We start from the raw sequence: 23111 nt of genomic DNA, 5'->3' as shown, positions 1-23111 counted from the left end.
TATTTAAGAAAAATATGGTAGATTTAATTTGTTTTTCCTGCAGCAGAAAGTGGCCCATGTGCAGACTTAAAATTTGAATTCTATTGCTTGTGTCCTGCTCACTCGTAGGATCGCTATTTATGATAACAGTGTCTGCAAAATCTAAATAATTTCCAAAGCAAAAGCATTTTAAAAATCTAGAATCAGGGGCACTGGGTGGCTCAGTGAGTTAAGCCTCTGCCTTCGGTTCAGGTCATGATCTCAGGGTTATGGGATTGAGCCCCGCATCAGGCTCTCTGCTCAGTGGGGAGCCTGTTTCCCTCTCTCTCTCTGCCTGCCTCTCTGCCTGCTTGTGATCTCTCTCTCTCTCTCTCTCTGTCAAATAAATAAATAAAATCTTTAAAAAAATCTAGAATCATTTACAATTAAGGGGGATCCATAAAGACTTAATGTGGGAGGTCCGTCCACTTCTAATTCAGTGACGAATGACTCTATGGTCTATACCTCTTCTATAACTACTTGGCACATGCTTTAGGCTAATTGCCACAACTCTGTATGTATAGGATATATCACAGACACTAATCTGGAGGAACTCCAATGTCTTCTCTGAGTTTCATTTAGTTGTTCGGTTGGATATCTTTTTTTTTTTTTTTTTTCCCCTTTATGCTGCCCTCTGCTCTGGAGGCTGACTTGTAGACACTAGATCAAAGGGCTCTAGTCCCCTCTTTGGCCAAAGAAGAGCACCAGCAAGAGATAATAAAAAGGAAAAGTGAGATCAGGGTACTCACTCCATAGGATCCCTTTCCGCATGTTTATCTAAGATTGGCCAGGTCCTTCAGCCACAGGTCTGTTTCTGTCAAAGTTACCTTCCATGAGTGAAACGTGCAGACACTGTTTCCATGAACAGCCCCCCGCCTACTCCCTTCTGACCTAGAGGGAGTAATAACTCCTTTTGTCTCACTACCTCAGAGCCCTGCACCCCAGTTCCTCTACATCCTGGGTACTGCCCTGCAAATAGCTCCCTTTAAACTTAACTTTTCATGAATTACCTTCATCTGAACGTGCCAGATATTTCCTGTGTTATATATCTCTCTTTGTGATTCTTTAATCACTATCGTATTGACTAGAAGTCTGCAAAATTGACCACTAAGAGTAGTGAGCAACAAATTAAGTGTAAATATTTAGATAATAGGCGTAGATTACATGTTAATATAAAAAGAAGTCTTGGGAAGATATGAAAAATATTACCTAGGCTATGTTTGTCATTTCCTTCTGTACATTGAGATTGGCCCCTAAAACACATTCTGGAATTGAATTACTGGAAGGTAGTACCAGTTCCTGTGTACTTTTTTTTTCCCCTACAGTGGAGGGATAGCATAGAATTTCTACTGAACTTACCAGGGCTATAAATCAAGCTTTCATCCACTTAGTTTTTCCTTTTAGAAGATGTTAGAAGGTAATTGACTGATATGGCCAGTAGTTGAGCTCTTTTAGGCCTTGATAAAGCCATCTGTTTGGTGGTATAGGGGCCCCTATTTACCAAAAAAAAAAAAAAAAAAAAAAAAAAAGGGAAGTCGGCTATCTTGGATTGGTCGCATTCAACAAGTTAGAGATTTTTTTTTAATGTTTTGCTTTTTGTCTTCTGTTTATTTATTCTTAAAGAGGAGATATTTCAAAGCAACAGAATTGGATCTTTTCCAGCTAAGAAGAATTCAAATGAGAAATAATGCCTTTTCGTTCAAGTACACAAATTATCCTTTGAACAGTTTTTCAAGTCGGTATTAAAGGAAAGGAGCTGTTCTTAATATTAAACTTAGTTCCATATCTAATCACCAACCAAAATATTTCCACAACATTTGAGTGTTTGAAATTTACTTGCTGCTTTGAAATCATAAAAGAGATTGTAGACCTGCTGTGGAGAGTTTGAGAAATTGAGGGAAAAAAAAGTTTAACTCTAACCTAAGAACTATTTTAATTTTTGTACATTGACATCATTTTTAATATAGTTTTAATCTCAGTGTATAAACAGTATTTGCATCCATAGGCCAGAGATTTTTCTGAATTACTATATAGTTTTATAATAATTAATTTTGGATATCTTTAAGAAAACTATTTGTCACAGAATAAGTGTTCAATAAGAGCTTTTATTTAATGAGAGAGATATTTAGTGCAATTTAAAAAAAAATAGACATTTCCATTATAATGACATTCACTGATAAGCACCCACTTCCATATCGTGAATTAGTAAATTCCACAAGTTTTAAGATGCACATGTTGCTTTCAAAATTTTCCAGTTTTTAAGCTGCAGCACATCTTAACAATAGTGCAAAAGTTTAGTTTTCAGCATGTTTTTATTTTATATTCTACATAAAATAACAAGAGGTTCATGATATTTTAATATCTCAGTTTCTGAGTTTACCAGACATAGGGGTGTGTGTGTGTGTGTGTGTGTGTGTATACACAAGTGTGTGTGCGTGTGTGTGTATGAGGTCAGATGTGGCAGTGAATTCTGAAAGATTAAACGTCATCACTCTCATGCCGTCTATTTTGGAAAGGAAGTCCTTCCTATTTTAAACCATAAAAATTGCTACAAAAAAGCCATAAAACTTAGGTAATGAAATAAAAAGGGGAAATCATTAATTTCACTACTCGAGTTACAGGGCTTACAAAATTTTTTTAGTGCATTTCTCTTTTAAACTTCTAAATGTTTGAAGTCATGTATGTTTTAGGTCTACTTACAAAGAAAAGAAGTATTTACCTTGATTCCTTAGAAAGAAGTATTAAAAATAAAAGATTTCCCTCTCTCTGAGAGAACATCTATCTCTAAAAAAAAAAGAAAAGAAAAGTGACCTAACATACTTACCTCTCCTCCCAGTAATTCAGGGAAACTCAGGTTCTGTCTGGAAGACCAGAGTAAACTATCTATAAATGTCAAAAGGATGTCTCTGAGTACTTCCCACTGGCAAGCAAAATCATCATTTAGTTATAATAGAAATTACATTTTAATCAATATGCCCTTTGCCATTAATCCATTTTTGACTGCCCTAAGAGCCTTTAATAACACGTTAGGAAAAATCACTCAGCTAATGAGTAATTCCAAGGAGAAAAGGGCTGGAATTCCTTTCATTTCTAATTTACCATGTACAGAATTGACATATATATTTTGTATTCTTGATACTCTTGGTAGAACCTAACATTTCTTTGTATATGAGATGCCTTTCTCGGCAACTTAAAAGAAAAACAAAAAAAAACACTCTGTGGTCTTTATTGGTAGTGCAGATTCCATCAGCTATCAGCAAATACACATTTTCCCAGCTCTGGCAAGGACCTGATGTTTGATGATATTCTTTAGTTGTCATTGCCTGCTGTGGCTTACTTTATTTATTGATTTTTTTTTTTTAGTGCAATAGCAATGCACATTCATTTAAGAAATATCAGAATATTTCATTTAAAAAAAAAAAAAAGCTCTTAATGTCCTTAACACTCAGGATACTCCCTTGCTAAACATTACATAAATCCACTATCACTGATGCCTGTTCATCTGAGTGTTTTATATAGTCACATTCCTATTTTAAAAACAACAACAACAACATATTTGCAATGACTTTTATTCAACAATTTATTGTAAATATGTTTTCTCTTTTCCCATTTTATTTTATTTCTTTTCAGTGTTCCAAGATTCATTGTGTATGCAGCACACCCATTACTCCATGCAATACATGCCTTCCTTAATAACCACCACCAGGTTCACCGAACCCCCCACTCCTCTCCCCTCCAAAACCCTCAGTTTGTTTCTCAGAGTCCACAGTCTCTCATACTTTGTCTCCCCCCTCCAATTTTGTTTTATTTTTAATAGGTATGTGTGCAAGATTTTTATAAAGTTTCTATGGTATTTCTTTGTAGATATCTATCTTGATTTATTTCACTGAGACTCTAGTGTTAAAAGCATATTGTATCCAAATTTATATTATTAGAAACAGAGCTGGAACATGCTCATCACTTTGGGTGCTATCCTTTACTATTTTAGTAGAATCAATTACCCCAAATAAAATACTGGAGTAACACACATAATTTGAGTATTTTACATCCTTGCGAAATCTGGAAAGTTTTTAAATCAACAATGTAGGGGAGTGACTCAAGGATAAATATTAACTAATTTGATGAATACTGTCTTAGTCCATTTGGGCTGCTATAACAAAAGGCCATAGATGGTATGGCTTAAACAACAAACATGTATTTCTCACAGCTCTGGAAGCTGTGAAGTCCAAGATCAAGGAGCCGGCAGATTTGGTGTCTGGTGAACAGCCCCCTCCTGGTCCGTAGACATATGTCTTCTTGCTGGGTCTTCACATTGCTTGAAGTGCCAGGAACCTTACTGCAGGCTCTTTAAAGGACACTAATCCCATCATGAGGGTTTCATGCTCATGACTTAACCATTTCCCAAAAGTCCCACTTCCAAATACCATCACATTGGAAATTTGATTTCAACATACGAATTTTGGGGAGGGAGACACCAACATTCAGTCTATAGTAGATGGAAATGCTGTTCTGTTCTATTATTTTGATTTTTTTTCTTTATCATTAATAAGCATTAATATTTTTCACACATGTCTTATCTTTTTTAGTTGTCCCTTTATTAGTTGCCCATTTATGTTCTTATCTGGGTCATGTTTACTGAGGACAAAGGAAGAGGAGAGAACATAGTGTACAATATAGAGGTCATAAGGAAGAAGCAAAGGAGGTATTCTCCCCAGTAAGCATCACTGCCTGCTGGAAAGTAATCTCTTCCTTTGGAGACTTGTGATGAATTTGGCATTTGTACTGAATGCCAAAGCAAACATGCAATTTAGCAAAACTCTAGTCTGACTGGTTCTTGACATTTATGTTGATTAAAGGAAAAACAAGTTAGACTTTGACTTTCTTTTTTTAACCACCTGTTAGCAGGTGGTATCAGCACCGTTAACAGTAAAGGCTAGGATCCTTCTACTTTAAAGTAAGTGGTTAAAGGAAATCAGAAACATGTATTGACTATCTACAGTGTTTTAGAATGTGGACTAAGAATTTACTTCTATTTTCTATTGTCAACAGACTTGGAAATATTCAGCATCCATTTTATCCATCTTTATTCTTCTGGAATAATGCCTAGAATAATGCCTGGCATATAGTAGAAGTTCAATACATGCATAAGTATCTTCAGTTTGCTGATGTTAAAAAAGGATGATCAGAGAGATTGAATAATTTTTAACGTGGTAACACAACTAGGAAGAAATAGTCTCAGGATTCAATATCACTTTGTTCAGACCTAAACTCTATGCTCTACTCATTTCCTATAACATCTCCTCCTTACTTTCCTCATGTTATACATTTTTTTCTGGCAAAATCAACTAGATTATACTATGAACCAACCCAGTGACATCAGTAGCTTAAAACAGAGAAGGTTCCCTGTTGTGCATAGTGGGCAACAGTTGAGGGTTGGCAGCAGGCCCTCTAGGTAGTTCATGCTCCCTAGACCACTTATACTTACCAAGGCTAAGGAGCAAAGAGTTACAGGGTTTTGTTTTGGCTTATTAAAATTCCGGCCAGAAGTGACATCTGCTCATATTTCTCTGGTCAAAGGAAGCCATTAAATTTCTTGAATGTTGTGAAACTTCATGGAGACTAGAGGGTGAGAAAGTGCATTTGGGTGGGCCCAAGGAAATTACCAGCATACATATAAGTGAAAGAGGCTGGCAGGAGAAGCAGATCAGAGATGGAGATGTGAAGACAGTGCACAGGAGAAAAAAAAAAAAAAGCTACAGAGTTGTGGTCGGTATCTCCCTCTTGTCAACAAATACTTAGAAGACTCTGATTGTTAATTTTTAATTTATGTATTATCTGGATTGGACCATAATACCTAGATAGTTGATCAAATATTATTCATGTGTCTGTGAAGGTAACTTTTGGATGAAATTGGCATTTAAATCTGTGTACATTGAATAAATCCTGTTACCCTCCACAATGTGGACAGGCCACATCCAAACAGTCCAAGCCTTTTCCTTTTTAAGATTTTAATTATTTATTTATTTATTTTAAGAGAGAGAGAGAGAGAGAGACAGAGACAGAGAGAGAGAGTGTACATGAGTGAGGAGTGGGAGGGACAAAGGGAGACGGAGAGAAGAATCCCAGGCTGACTCCATGGTAAGTGGGAAGCCCACTGCAGGCTTGACCTCAGGCCCTGAGACCATGACCTGAGCCAAAATCAAGAGTCTGACTCTTAACCACTTGAACTACCCGGGTGCCTCAAACCTCTTAATAGAACAAGGACTGACTTCCCCTGAGCAGGAAGGAATTCTGACTGCAGTCTATTTTTGTACTAGAACTGAAAATCTTGACTCTCTAGTCTGCTCCTTTTCTCTCTTTCTCTCTCTTTCTCAACACACATATATGCACAGCAGAGTAATCTCTTCATTTAAAAGAGATCATTTTTGAATAGGTGAAAGATAATATCCACAGGCATTATTCTAGCTTCTAAGAGGCAGTGAAATCTTCAGGCAGATAAAGTACTAAGGTTAATACAGAGAGGGATAAAACTTATGTGGTCCAACACACACACACACACACACACACACACCCCCTATCGGTTTGGTTTCTTGGAAGAACCTTGGTACAGACACTTACTCCCATGCAGAAGCACATTTACTCCTTCCAAAAGAGGAAACTCAGAGAAGGCAACCAGTTGCCATGTCCAGCTCAGTCTCGGATGCTGAGAGAGACCCTATAGTTTCTTAATTGGGTCTGGCCGTGGAACTTCTTGGCCTGGAGATCTGTATGCATCAAAGGGGAAATTATGTGTTCCTCTTACAGCTGAAAGGTAATGATCAAGTGCTGATGGGAATAAACACTTCCCGAGGCTTCCATAGGTTTTCTGATTGGGTATAATTCTGCTCAGTTGGAGTGGTTGGCTCCTCTGTTTATGGATTCCTAGTCCAAATTCTTTTGATTTATCCTTTTTTTGGGAGGGGGGGTAGTCGTGGTCATCGTCGTCTTCATCTTCTCCTCTTCCTCCTCCTCCTCCTTCTTCTTCCTCTTCCTCTTCTTCTCCTCCTCCTTCTCCTCCTCTTCCTCCTCCTCCGTGGTCACATCTCCAATGCACCTGAGAGAGTATGCTCTCCTGGGAGAGGTGAGCAGCTTTTTAAACTCACCTTCTGCCCAAGAGTCTTTTTAAAATATTAAGTATTTAGAATCTTTTTCTCAAAAACGTAGTTGGCTCCTCACCTGTCTGTCTCTGGTAGATTCCATGTGCTGTCAGCTGCGCTAGTGGTACTCTCTATTTCGTATCTCCTAGCTTTCTCTTGGTTACTTTGGTTTCTGACTCCAATTGCTTCTTTCTCTTTCTAGTCTGAGTGATGGGCACCCAGGGAGGTCCTTTGAGGTTTCATCAGGAGAACCACTCCCTCCAATCTCTTGTTCCATAGCAAATATGGCTAATCCAAATGAATTACAGGACAGCTGGATCCTTACTCTGAGACACTTTAATCGCTTCAGGGCTTTTAACAATGGGTGTGATGGTCACACTTTTGATGACTCCACCTTGAGTTTTAGTGGACTTTGCCCCTGAAGGTATTGCTTTATATTTTACGCTGCAAGTCCCTGAATATATGGACTGTCTTTATTCTCTTTAATCACTAATTATATGCTGGTTAAATATTTTAATTATTTTCTGAGCCCCCCCCCCTTTTTTTGTCCTTTTTCCTGGTGCTCTGCCAAACACAGACAACACAAAAGATTAACATTCTATATTCTAATTTTGCCCTAAAGATACACATTTATTATTTCTCTGGAGTGATTCCCAACTTAGAAGAAGTGACATCTTTACTAAATGCTTTGCCAGTACATAAGACAGCCTATCATTTTCTCACTTTAATAATTTGTTCACTCTTTTGATCTGGTAAGCCAAGGTCATACATTTTGGTCTTGATATGGTAATGTTCTACTTTTAGGTATGAAGTTCTTTAAGAATTTGACTAGAAGGTTTGGTAAAAACAACTTTAAGCTAGCTGTGGCTAGAATAACAAAGGCTTATCATTTTTTTAACTTACACTGTAGGTCCATGGTTGATCTGTGCTGTTCCGTGTTGTTCTTATTCATGGCGGCAGGCTGAGGGAAGTTTCATTTCTATGCTTTCACGGTTGTTGAGGAAAGATGAAGAGGAAGGTGAGAATTGCACACCAACTCTCAACCATTCCTCCCAAAAGTGGCAAGCATTCCTTCTCCTCATGTGTTATGGAACAAAACCAAGAATGTGGTCACGTTTAACTCAAAGGGATAGGAAAGTACAATCCTGGGGTATGTCTGCAGGAAAAACCTAGAAATATTGAGTGACTACTATTAATGGTTGCCACATTCTCGTACTCACCACTCCTTTATTTTTGAGAATGCCAGACTCAGATCTCCAGGAGGGCGATGTCCTTTTTCTCTGGAAATTAATGAACTTGAGAAATTGAATTGATGAAATTGAATTACCTTAAGAATTAATGAACTGCCAAGAACTATCCTACGGCAGTAGCAGTAAAGATTCTCCAGATTCAGGACTTTCATTTTCAGTTAGCAACATCCCTCTCCCTCTGCTGCAGACATATTCGCATGAGTTGTGAACACAGATCACACAACTCTACAAAATAGTAGCTGTGGTTGAAGAAATAGCTTATTCAGTGTTAAGACAGATGAGGAAAGCCAATCACCTTCTGGGAGGCAAATACATTCTCTCCATATAGTACAATAAGTTTTCATTAAAATGATATTCACTATCTCTATTCTAAAAATCTGGAAACTTTATGATGTGGTGTTGGGTGTGGGTAGAAAAGGAAGGGAAGGAAAGAAAGGAACAAAAGGAGATGGAGAGAAACAAAGGAAGTTTTTACTGTTCTTAAGATATAAGTCATATATAGCTAGCTTTTCTCTCCAAAATCAAGAATAAATTACTTTGTCATATACAGAACTAGTCTGCAAAGTATCTGGTAACCAAGACTATACCTAAACTTCGAATTTGTTGTACTTAAGAAAATGTTATACCATTTGTCTTTAGCAAGCATGAAAGACTAAGTTTAGTGTAGGTTTGCATGGAATAACAGAAAATAGAGGAGTCCAAAAAATGCAATTCTGGTTTATAAAGGATCTATAATTTATTAAACTATTTACCCCTCAGACAATTGGTACTAATTTAGGGGGTCCAGAGTGTATTAGTTTTTTTCATTGCCAGTGTAATAAATTAACACAAACTTAGTGGCTTAAAATAACCAAGTTGATATCTTACAATTCAGTGTGATTGAAATCTAGCACAAGTCTCCCTGACCTAAAGTCAGGGTGTTAGGAAGTGCATGTCATCCTGGAGGGACCATTTCTTTGCTAATTGAAATTCAGTTGCTCAAAATTATAGGGCTGGGATCCCTGTTTTGTTTGCTGCCCGTCAGCTGAGGGTCACTCTCAGCTTCTATAGGCCATTGACATTCCTTAGTTCATGGCTGTCTCTATCTTCAAAGCCAGCAAAGGCAGAGGCTAGTCCTTCTCACAGTTCGAATCTCTCCAACCTATTCTTCTCTCAACTCTAATTTTAGGGATTTATTTTATTAGTTTGGGCCTATCTGGATAATCCAGGATAATCTCCTCAGCTCAAAATCCTTAACTTTAATCGTATCTGCAAAGCACCTTTTGTCATATAAAATAATACATTCACAGTTCTGGAAATTAGGACACGGACACTTGGGGAGGGGACACATTATTCTGCCTACCACAAAGGTCTAAGCGTGAGATCCATGTGCTGAGATAAATGAGTGAATGGAATCATCAGAGTTTTCTATTAGAAGAAAGCGTGAGACTAGCCCCTCAGATTTGGAAAATCATAAATATGGTTTACCCTATCAGCCTGGGGAAAATAATTGCATGCCTTCTTCACGAGGAAAGTATAGAAAATTTATTATGCTCAGTCCAGAAATATTTTCTAGCTGAGGCCCCATAAACAAATGCCTAAAGGAATGTGCAACCAAGATGCTATCTCGTTAGGAATGTGAAAGTCCTTTGTGGACCCATAAATAATTATAGAAATAAAATGGGTTCATTTCTTATCTTCAGTGTGTTATGATTCTGAATGTGTGGCCATATCTGCTGAATATGTCCAACAAATATGACTACAAATATGGATGTGTGATTAAATTGACTGAGGTGGAGTTAATTAACCTCGAGAAGAGAAAAATTAAGGAGTATTTGGAAGGTGTCTTTATTTTGATAAGGCTAATATAGGAATGATAATTAGAAATGTACATGCTTTCTGGGGGGGTTGAAGTGGTTCCAGTGAATTCTTGCTTCCTGGATACTGATTTCTGTTCAACACAAGGAAAGATTTCCTAATAATCTGAGAATAATCTGAGCACTTTAAAACCAGGTGTGGTGCATAAACAATGAATTCTGGAACACTGAAAAGAAATTAAAAAAATAATAAAAACTTTTAAAAGAATTAGAAAAAATATGTCCTATCTTAAGGGAAAAAAAAAAAAACGGATGGAACTACATCATGAGATTGTGACCTTCCTGTCATTAGAGGTCAGTTAAGCAGTGGCAGAGGAGCCCTTAGCAGGGAGATTATGTATAGATTTCAAGCACTGAAGAGATGGATTATATGCAATTTTTAGTAATGTAGCCCTCTTTTCCTAATCAATTATCCAGTTCTTAGTCTGACAATATTTTTTTCCTAGCTTTTTCTGTTTTGTGAAAATGTAAATGTTAAAATCCCAAGGTGTCTGAAGTGAATTAATGGCTGTCATTGTGAAGGATAACACTTACATTAAACATGTAGATACTTATATAATGAAACTGATTATTAGGATGATAAGCACGTATTAATTGGTTCGTGTGCACTATTCATTGGTTAAGATTTATTTCATGTGAAGGGTTATCCCAGCATTGTGCTTGGTTTTGTGACTACAGACAGACCCAGACCTCACAGAGTTTACAGATTTGTGGGAGATACAGACAATAATGACCAAAATAACAAAATCAGTAATCACCAATTATGTTATAAAGAAGGTAAGCAGGATGATAGGTTAAAAAGAATAGTGAGGAGACCAATTTAAATAAGGTAATCAGGGAAAAACTTTTGGTGAAGGGGACTGACATTTAAACTGAACTTGCAGTATATGAAAGGGCCACGTCCTTTATATAACCTTATAAGTTATTAATCCTTCCAGTAACTCCATGAGTAAAGAGCTGTGGTTGCCTTAATTTCAGAGAGAAAGAAACTGAGGCTCCACAAAGATTTACCTGCTCAAGTTTAAGGCTAGAGACTGGGACCTGAATCCGTAAGATCCCAGAGGCTTATAAAGCTGGAACCCATGACATTTGGTTGTTTGGCTCTTTCTGACTGCACATTTCTGTGACTGATATTGATGACAGCAACTTGGAAAAAGTGAACACAAGGGGACAGGCTCTTCCCTCTTTGTGGCTCATGAGTTAATGGCTAAGTTCAAGAATCCTAAATTTTAATGAAGTTCGAGTACTAGGATTCAGAAACATACCCAAAAGCAGCTGGAGCTAGTTACCATTTTTATTATAGACATGGATTGTGGGAGACACACAGATACAGTAAAAAGACAGTCAATTAATTTCCCACTTTTCTTTGATACTACTTTGATATTGCCGAGTATTATAAGTGCATTGGTCTAATAAAAGTAATTTGGTTAATGAGGAGGGATATTGCTGCTGAAGACAAGCCGTTCCTTCTTGGGTTTAAACTCACCATTCAGGGTGGAATTATGCAAGGTGGGGGTCTGCATGAGGAAGAGCGCTGCCCAGTGGTCCCAGCTTAGCTTCCTCTACTGCTGTAGACCATTCGGGGAAGCCGCTTCATTTCTCTGAAGCTCAGTTTCCCTGTCATGCTCAAAGATTTTCTGACAGTGTTAGTGGCCAATCTATTAAAGCCAATCTCTTCTTCACATTTAAAAAGTCAATGAAAGCAGTAAATGCGAGTTTAGGAGTCAAGATTCATGCAGGAATGGATCTGTAGGGAGGGATACCATCTTCAAGCAAGGCTGCTTTAAGGGAACATCATGTGTCTAGTAGATGTTCAGGAAGTAAGGGGACCAGAAAAACTGATACAGAGAGTTCTGGACAGTATCACTGGTGTACATTTCCCCACAAAGTAGAATATAGGCCGCATTGTTAACTTCACAAATTAGATGTTATTTCTTCATTTGAATGTTTCCTGAGATTTAAGTACAACTATGCCTTAATGCTAGCATTATATACAGATCTTCTTTGGCTTAAGATGAGGCTAGGTCCCAATAAACCCTTATTTTCCTTAGTTGAAAGTATCATGAATTGTAAATGAATTTAATAAACCTTACCCACTGAAATTGTAGATTAGCCTCGCCTACCTTAAACATGCTGAGAACACTTACATTAGCCTACAGTTGGGTGAAATCATTGAACACACAGCCATTTGATGAAAAATTATTGTATATCTCATGTAACTTATGAGATTCTATATGGAAAATGAAAAACAGAACGTGGGGACAGAATGGTTGTTAGTGTATCTGTTGTGGACTCTCATGATTACCTCCTGACTGGGAGTGGTGACTGCTGGTGCTGTTCAGCGTCATGAGACAGGATCATATCCTATATCACCATTCTGGAAAAAGACACGAATTCAAAATTCAAAGCATGGTTTTTACTGAATGTGTTACCACTTGTGAGCCATTGTAAAGTCGAAAAATCATTAAATCAAACTAAGTGAGGGACCATTTGTATTATTTGCCAGGCATCCTAGTCTCTCCCTCTTTTTTTTCCTAGTCTCATCTTAAATGCAGAAGACACACACACACACACACACACACACACACACACACACACACACACACCCCAGCATTACTTTAAGTTTTAGTAATGCTATGTATATACCCTTAACACACACATTCTCAATATAAAAATTCACAAAAGTTTATTTCACTTTGTGGAACTAAAGAGCTGTGTCTCAGATTTCACTTGTCCTTATGTATAAATTTATTGGGAATTCTTACTGAGGGATAAAACTTTTCAAAGGGCTCCTTATCTACCAATCATACAAGATTAATGTGATCTTCATGTATTCAGCATACTGATACTGAGTTATTTCTATGAGCCAGGCATTGTTCTAGGCATGTGGAATCCAAAGCAGGCACTAACACATTGTTGTTATGCTCAGTAAACAGAGTTTTGATATGCAAAATATGTCAAACCCACACTGTTTTTGTTGTTGCAATGGTATTGAATAATGTAAATACTAAATATCTACTTTGTATGTAACCCTGTGGTGAGGGCTTTGCACTTGATACTAAAGCCTACTATATTTCACAATGCCAAGGAGCCCTAAAAGTTATATAAATGGTGACTCAATTATGGAATGTGGTAGTTCTCAATTAGCTTACTTAATTATCATGAAAATCAAATGGGCAGTTTTTCCTATCCCTTTTTCTGAAATGAAAACACTGAGCCTCAAAAATGTGAGAATTACTTAACTGGTAAGTGGCAGAGCTGGGTTGAGATTTGTATCTGACTAATGCTCAAGCCTGAATAATTTTGTTCCTCCATGAAGTCTGTTGTTATAACACTATCATCTGACACAGAATTAATAATCTAAGTACCCCAAGATTCCTTTATAAGTGTAAATTGTACATCAGAGGCCATTTATATCACTTATCTTGGGAGAAAAATAACACCTTGCATCTGCTCTAAATGCAAAGCTGGGGGTCCAGTCATGTATTTTTGTTTGTTTTAAATTTATGTTTTTTATTGTGTTATGTTAGTCACTGTACAGTGCATCATCAGTTTTTGATGTAGTGTTCCATGACTCATTGTTTGTATAACACCCAGTGCTCCATGCAATCGTGCCCTCCTTAATACCTACCACCAGGCTCACCCAGCTCACCCATCCCCCACTCCCCTCCCCTCTAAAACTCTCAGTTTGTTTCTCAGAGTCTACAGTCTCTCATATTTCATCTCCCTTTCAGGTTCCCCCCTCCTTCACTTTTCCTTTATTTCTCCTAATGTCCTCCATGTTATTCCTTATGTTGTACAAGTAGGTGAAACCATATGATAATTGACTTTCTCTGGGACTAGAGGAGATTATGCTGAGTGAAATAAGTCCAGCCATGTTTTTAAAACAAAAACATTCACAAAATGAGAGGCAATGTAGAATGTTTTCTTAACCTTCTCCTTAGAGAGAGCTACCTGGGAAATCTCTCAGGAGTACTCTATCTTAGTCACAAATACACATTTATGTCTTTTTCTAGCCACATTGCGGAGATTAAAAAAAAAAAAATTACCCAATGGCAGGTTTAGGGCCGTCAACCCCAAATTTTAGAATTTAACAGCTGAAAATTGCACCTCCTATTGAGTTTGATAAAGAGAGCTATATATCAAGGTTGATGCTCGTTTTTGTTTTTTTGTCTGAACCATTATACTCATCAATTTTTATTGTAGTGGTTTTGTTTCTAGCACAATGGAAGAGTATTTTTATGTGGCCTCAGTAAAAGTTGATGTAAATGTGTATAAATGATAACACACATCATTAGAGTAGGTAGGTAGAGGTTAAAAGGATCTAAGACACATGAAAAATTTAAAGACGTGGATTTCAATGTCATGAATCACAATTTATGTTCTAGAATGGGCGATGGAGTACACTATGCTAGTTGTGCCATCCCAACATTTGTGGACTTGCCCACCCAAGCAGTTTATGCATTTGAATATACCCAAGATAGTTCATTAATCCTGTTTCTTTTAATGTTTAATATTTAATAGAGAGAAGCTGTGATATCTCAAAAAATAAGAAAAGTTGGTGCTCATGATGATTCTGCAAGGAAAAATCACCTTTACTTAAATACAGATTAAACTAATGAATATGTCTACAAGAATGTTAATATAGGTACTTAGGAGAGCAAAAGAACATCAGCTTAATGAGTCCAAAACTTTGTGACTCCTTTGACAGAGTTGTGTGATTTTTGTTTTCATGACCATGGTTTTGCATTTCTGCTGCTTCCTTTCTCCACTTTTATATTCCAATGAAACTGCAAATATTCTAGTTTGTGTGAACAAGCTAGACAAATATTATTGGAAGAAACCGATTACCACTTTTGGAAAACATCTCAAAGTATGTATCATGGTGGGCCAGTAGCTCTGTGATTCAATTGGTATACATTTTCACTATGAAATAAACCATATGATATAGTTCAAAAACATATTAGAAAATGTTATAGCTTTCCTCTAAAAGAAGGTCTAATTGAATTTTGTCCACTACGGTTATCTACACTCATCTAAAATTGACTTTGATATACAGATTTCATATTGCTCTTAAAAACTACACTTTATAAATGCATGAATATGAATATCAACCTATTTTCCACCTTCAAATTAAGGTTGATTGAATGTTTCAAATAGTCTTTGCATTACCAGAGAGTGTGTGTGTGTGTGTGTGTGAGTGTGTGTGTGTATATGATTTTTTTCCCCTGAATTTCAATTCACCTCAAAAGATTGCTTGGCTTTTTAGACCTCAACCTCAAATGGTACTAAGGCTACATTTTCCTTGAATTGCTTCACATGTGTTAGTTGTGTATCTATAACCAGATTACACACTTCTTAAACAAAAGCCCTAGGTCTTTTTCTTCTTTCGAAGTTCTCCCTGATTCCAAGACTCTCCCCTTTCTCTTAGGTAATATGTTGAATAAACTAGATGCTCAATATACATTTGCTGGATCAAATCATGTTTTTTTTTAATCTCCTATAGAAACCATGGCATTCTAGATCATATAGAAGGGACACAATAAATTCTTATTTATAAATGAGAGCTGTTTCCTAAACCTATATGTGAGAATCTTATCCTCAGTAGAATTACCTCACCATTCCTATCAGATTGTATAACAATTTCTATCTCTCTCTCTTTTTTTTTTTTTTAAGGATGTACAAGAGGGGGTGTGGGAAGGGCAGAGGAATAGGGAGAGAGAGAATCGTTAGGAGGCTTCATGCCCAGCGTAGACACTGACATGGGTCTCACAACCTTGAGATCATGAACTGAGCTGAAGTCAAGAGTCAGACACTTAACCAACTGAGTCACCCAGGTGCCCCTACATAACCATTTTTTTTAAGTCTCATTTTGATCTTTGATGTATGTGACCCAAAAATAATCTTGATTCCTGATTTTTAAAGTATAATTATAAAAGAAAAGAAATAAAAAATAAGGGAAATTCCCATGGCTATTTAAAATAAAAGATTCACAGTTGTCTATTATATTTTCTGATCATAATAAAGGCAGCCAGGTAGAAGGAAAGAGGATTATTTTCTGAGATCTTAAAAATCTGTCATTCAAGTATTGACCTTCAATACTTTTGTGAATCCAGGCAAACCATTAACCTTTTGAATTTCAGTTGTCTCCTTCAAACAAATAGTGTAATAATTACATATACCATGCAAAATGATTTTGAGAATTAAAAACCAAACTATCATATGTAAAAGGACTAAAAAGAATGTCTCACAAAGACAGAAGGTCAAACGGTGTCAGTTCCCAGATTTCTTCTCTTTCTGCAGTGCTTGCATAATATAACTGACTAAGGAAACATAGGGTGGGTCTATATACTTCATTAATGGGCAAAAAATGTTGTGCTGTGTTTGAAGTTTCTGTGAACGCGCTACCCTAAATGTATGGATTACACAATTAGAAAATTTTCATTGTGTTAACAGCTTGATTGCTGTGTTTTTATTTGCTTGTCTTTATTTTTTTTTCTTTTTTAAAGATTTTATTTAGCGAGAGTGAGAGTCAGGGAAAGAGCAGGAGAGAGAGAATCTTAGGCAGACTCTGTGCTAAGCCTGAAGCCCATGTGGGGCTCAGTTCCAGGACTCCAAGATCATGATCTGAATTGAAATCAAGAGTTATAGTCTCAACTGAGGCCACCCAGGTGCCCCTTGTATTCTTTTGATTAGACTTCTTTTCACTGTTGTTCCATCCTTTTTAATGTACTTTCTATGCCCGTTATATGAAAGTAAACTGTATCTCAGCTTCACGTATTATCTGTTGAAGTCTATACCAAGGTAAATTCAGTGAAAGCAAGATATAATTCATCAACTCGGTTAAAACTGCAACCTAAAATATAAAACAAATAGAATTTTACATAAAGGGGATTGATTCAAAAGTGGATAACATATAGCTGATCCAGAGTAGAGAAAATTTACTAATTTAAGCAAGAAAGATAAAATAATAAGTTGTTTTCAACTCCCAACCCCAAAACTACAGTGAAGATGTAACAGGAATGTCCACACTAAAAGATTTGTAATATAAAAAAAAAGACACCTGCAAAATGCTAGTTGTTATACTTGTTATCTTGTTTTGCATTAGCTGCTAATGTGGTTATAATGTCAGGAGCAAAATTAGACTTTATTCTGCCTATCTCACCTCTTAGTTGTATGTTCCCTAAATGGCATAGGTAATGTTCCCATAACACGCAGCACAGTACTTTGCTAGGAGTTCAATAAATGTTTGTTGAATTGAATTACCACATTAACATGTAAATTGTCAGATTATGGGGTTTACAGCCTGTAAATCTTATTTTAAAATCCACAAATTTGCATATTATTTAGAAAATGAATAAATTAAGCCCAAATCAGTGTCTAATTTATATGCATTTCCACAAACTCAGCTTAATAGTTTGAAGTGTTACCATTGACCAACAAGTTGGATAGGACACTGAGATGACTAATTCACTTGGGAATTGATGGTGTTTAGAATATCGCCCAGAATTTTGTTTACTTACCAGTGAATATTTTTTCCAGATGAACTTTCTTTGGAGATTTTTATTTTTGGTTACTTACTTACCACTTCTTGAATTCTGTTTCCCTACTGAATGTGTTTAGTTTGATAGACCTTGCTGCATGCTTCTCCAGTAACTAAAGCTCATCATGTCTTATGGGTAAACGATGAGTAGCCAACACAGTTTCAAGAATGACCCACCTCCACATTTTTTTAAGATTTATTTTCTTGCCAAGCTGTTCTACTGAACAGTCATTTTTCATTCAAGAAAGAGAACCTGCTCTTGGCTTGTGGCACTGCAACTGTGTATAACTTTTCTTTCGAGAAATTCATATAAACTTATGATAGGGGTTACCCTCTTTATTTGTCAAAGAAAAATTAAACTGCCTTCTTCACAATTTCCTCCACCTTCCTTCCCATTCCTTTAGTTAAGTATGTAAGTTCTGCAAATTTTTATATAAAATGTCAGGGAGAAGCATCCAATATGATGTTTATCAAGTTGTAGCAGCAATTCAATATGCAAAACAAAACCAAACCCAAAAAACAAAACCAAAATCATTGTTTCCTAATGCAGTGCCTCAAAATTGAAGTTCTCTGCCTGATGAGGTAAAAACAACTCCTGTGTTCTTATTTCATAGCACCTAAGCCCAGCTTCCTCTATCTGCTCGAGTCATTTTAAGTGGAAGATACAGGAATTGTTCAACAAGATGAGACTTAGCAAGATATTGTTGACAGGGTTTCCAAGGAAACAATAAAACGAAAGGGCAGTGACTCCTGATTTTAAAACAGATTCAGCTTTTAAATGATATAGAGAAGTAACATTGATACATAGGGACTTAAAAACTTTTAAGGAAAGCCCAATCAGTCAAGACATTGAATAACATATTTCTGTTGGGAATAAAGAAAGAAGGGGACTCTATAAAAAGAAAGTGCTGTAAAGGGGAGGAATTGTATTTTGAAGGCTACAGTGTCTCAAGGTGTTCAGTTGATGAAATCTTTGTCTTGTAGTCACCAAGCTTCATTCTTTGTTTCTATAATCACAATGCAGTTTTTACACTCTGCAATTATCTTTAATTGTAAGGATACACAACCTCTTATTAAGCTAAAAGGGAGATAGTAGTTGTGCATATTAAAGAACCTGTGAACTCCAACAGCCTATTTTGATTACTGAATGATTTTGACACTCTTCTGAAGAGTGGTTGCCCGATTTTGTTCCCTACTTCTGGGGAGTTTGTTAAAGGAAAAACTGTTGAGGATATCCTCTTAACAGTACCTGAAGATGATCTAGTCCTATATGACCAGCTAGAGGAAGAAGAAACTCAATACCACAGATGCTAGTTATGTTGGCTGGAAGAAAATGAAGCAAGTTCTGTAACATTTCACTCAACATTCAAACCATGTAGTTTTAGCCAAAGACCTTGTACTGTCTGATAGGAGGTTTTCTTTAATTTGGAAGGGATAACTAACTTGATAAGATAGGAGTAACTAATATTTTGGCATATCTCTAACTTGTCAGTGTGGAAACAAACCCTTCCCCCTCAACAACAAAAACACCACCAAACATGCATGCACACACAAATGCACACACACACACATCTCCATCATCTCTAACCTGTATAGCCTAAAATTTTGCATAGCAAAGCCCTATTATTCCAGGTTTAGCTGAGAGCACTTATTGTAACAGAGGTATCTTTGTTCTCTCTGTTCCTCTACTTACTCCACAAATCAAAATTAATCGCCCCTTTCACTAGTGTTGCCTTTATATAATATTTATAACACCATTTAGCATATATCTTGCGCTGCTTGGTATCATCATGCTGATATGTCTGTCACCATGTGAATTGTAAGCTCCTTGAAAGCAAGCATTAATAGTTTTTACCCCTTTTTCCTTCCTTTCTCTGTGGGTATTTCATATACATATATATATGTATGTATATATGGCACACATGCAAATATCTAGATATCTATGCACACACAGTCATATAGAGTATAAATAAAATATGTACACATATGTTGTATATATATTAATTTTAAAATTAAAACACACAGATTGCATTTTCTTTTATATTAGTCTATGAAAAGGCAATGAAATCATCCCACTTACCAGCAATTGTCCCTATTTCAGTAAGAGTATTAGATCGGATTATATTGTACATTTTATACATTTTTAAATTAACACTGTAGCACAGCAGCTAAATCCAGTCACTCCCTCTGTTCTCAAAAAAAAAAAAAAAAGATAGAAAAAGAAATTACTTGAATAAATCCAGTTGAGTGGATATTTCAGTATTTTTCAGTATTGTATAGGGTTCTCCTACAAGATTCTTGGGGAAGTCAGAACTGTATTGCTTCCTATCCACTTTCCTCTCTGTGCACCCCTCCCTTTCTGCAGACAATGATCTAGTCTCTCTTTTCCTCCTCCTTCTCATGTTTAGGAACCACTTAGAAAGTTTACTTAGAGCTTAGAGTACCCCTGAGGCAGTGATGTTTTTAGGTTGGAGGAAACTGGTAGAGATGCACAACTCTAACAAAACCTTTGGAGAATTTCCTATCAAGTAAGGACACAATTTTACTTTTGTTGTATCAAAACATTCTTGTATGGCCTTCATGGATGTTCAGAAGTGTCACATTTGCATGTCCATGCTTCCTAAGGAGGATGGAAAGCTGGAATGTCAGTTTTTGTCAGCATAGAGGCTGCATGGCTCTGAGATTTTACTGTTAGCCTTTGGGATTACACTTCATTCTGTGGATTCCATTACTTTAAATGCTTTTTATTGCATAGTTCATAGTCACCGTTAAACATAGGTGTATGTCTTAGGCAAATGCATGTTCCATTGTTATTACTGCATTTACACTAGTGGTGGCTTCTGTATATACAGGTAGCATTATACTTTTTTATTCGAAGGGAAGATTTAGCCCATTTGTGAAATGTGTACTATATTTCAGTATCTTTGAGAAAGTTTTGCATAAAGAGACCACTTCTCAGAAAGATCTTATCAAAGAACTATACCACACAAAGCAACAAGCCCAGGTGGTTTTATAGGGGAATTCTATGGACTCTTCAAATACTACCACACCAAAGCTATATACATTTTTACAAAATATAGAATGGCATACCTTCCTAAATCTCTTTATGATACAACTGTAACATTGAAATTAAAGCCCTATCAGGATAGGAGAAAACCTGCAAATTAACCTCATTTACAAATGTTTGTGGAAAAATCTTAAATAAAATAGTAGCAACAGAATTCAATACCATATTAAGATAATTAAACAAAATGGCCCACCAAGATTTATTTCAGGAATGCAAGATGTTCAGTATCAGAACATCTGTTAATATAATTCATCACATTAATAGATCTGAAGGAAAATCACATGAATATTTCCATAAATATTGAAAAATTCTCCAAAAAATTTAACACCCATTTCCCACAAACACATTCAGTAATAATATAATGGATGGATACTTAACCTAATGAAATAGGAATATCTCAGTCCTAAAGCCATTACTGTCCTTATTGGGGAAACTCTAGAGGCATTCCTACTAAACTGAGGAATTAGGCAGAGATATTTCCTATTTCCACAATTATTTGACACTAGGAGATTACTATCCATTGGAATTAAGATAACACATGTAAGAATGTAGAACTGAAGAAGTAAAATTTTTTCAAATGATATATAATAGAATACCTAGAAAATTCAAGAGACTGAATGTTAAAAATAACTCAAACAATATAATAAATCAATAAGATAATAAAATAGGAAATTAATGTACATAGTTCAAGTCATCTGTATCAATCAGCTATTACTGCATAGACAACCACCTAAAAAAATGTAGGTTTGAACAAATGGGCAGACAGATATTGTTCTTAGATAAGATTTCTCAAAAGGTTGTAAGTTCTCAATTAAACTATAAATCAGCTGATTTCAATAAGAAACATCAAATATTTTGTTGGGGCCAAATGAAAAATAGCACATATAGAAATATAAATATACATAGCTCAGAAAAAATGAAAGAGATGAAATAGACTCATTGTATACAATTTTTTAATGTAGTTAAAGTGGCATCTCAAAACACTGAAAGGGAGTCTTAATAAAAAGATAGATTTGCAGGGGCGCCTGGGTGGCTCAGTGGGTTAAGCCGCTGCCTTCGGCTCAGGTCATGATCTCAGAGTCCTGGGATCGAGCCCCGCATCGGGCTCTCTGCTCAGCAGGGAGCCTGCTTCCTCCTCTCTCTCTGCCTGCCTCTCTGCCTGCTTGTGATCTCTCTGTCAAATAAATAAATAAAATCTTTAAAAAAAAAAAAGATACATTTACATTTACACCCGTTCTTGTACATAAATATTAACACCAGGTACATCTATGTAATAAAATATATTTTTAATCCATCACACATGTACTAGAAGCAAACATACTAGAATTCATTTATAATTTGGCTGACTCAAAATATTTTAAATTGATAAATTTGTATAATATAAAGAAATGTTGTATAACAAATATTAACAATTCAGAGTTAAAAGACCAATGATGAACATGAAGAAAATACTTTTAAATTATGTCACAAAATAAAGGCTAAAATCTCTTAAAATATTATTTTTTATAGGGGTGCCTGGGCAACTCAGTGGGTTAAGCCTCTGCCCTCGGCTCAGGTCATGATCCCAGGGTCCTGGGATTTAGCCCCGCATCAGGCTCTCTGCTCAGCAGGGAGCCTACTTCCCCCCATCTCTCTGCCTGCCTCTGCCTACTTGTGATCTCTCTCTCTCTCTGTCAAATAAATAAATAAAATCTTTAAAAAAAAGTTTAAAATATTATTTTTTATATAATAAGGAAAACCCAATGCCCATAAAATGGGCAAAAGACAAAAATAGTCATTTGACATAGTAAAAGACATACAAAAGGCTCTTAGAAGAAAAAAAATAACTCTGTTCATAGTGAAAAAAATGCAAATAAAAAAAAGGAAGTCTATCTTTCACCTTTTCAACTGGCAAAAATTTGAAAAGCTTAATCATACTGTCTGCTAATAGGGCCCTAAGAAAATAGGCCAACTCATACCTCTCTAGTGAGAATGTAAAGTGATGTCATCCACATTGGAAAGAATTTGGTCAAATCCTACCAGACTCTCTATTTCTCTATGCAGTTATTATTTGACCCAACAGTCCTACCTCTAGAAACTTAGCCTGTGTGTATACACACACACACACACACACACACACATATATATATATATATATACATATACATAAAATGTTCTTTATCCACACATCTGTCAATGGAACTAATATTCCATTCTATATAATATTCCACTATACATATATATATATTGAGGCTAAGTTTT

The sequence above is a fragment of the Lutra lutra genome, chromosome 10 (assembly GCF_902655055.1).
Source record: "Lutra lutra chromosome 10, mLutLut1.2, whole genome shotgun sequence".
Classification (NCBI taxonomy): domain Eukaryota; kingdom Metazoa; phylum Chordata; class Mammalia; order Carnivora; family Mustelidae; genus Lutra; species Lutra lutra.
This window is presented reverse-complemented; position numbering follows the sequence as displayed.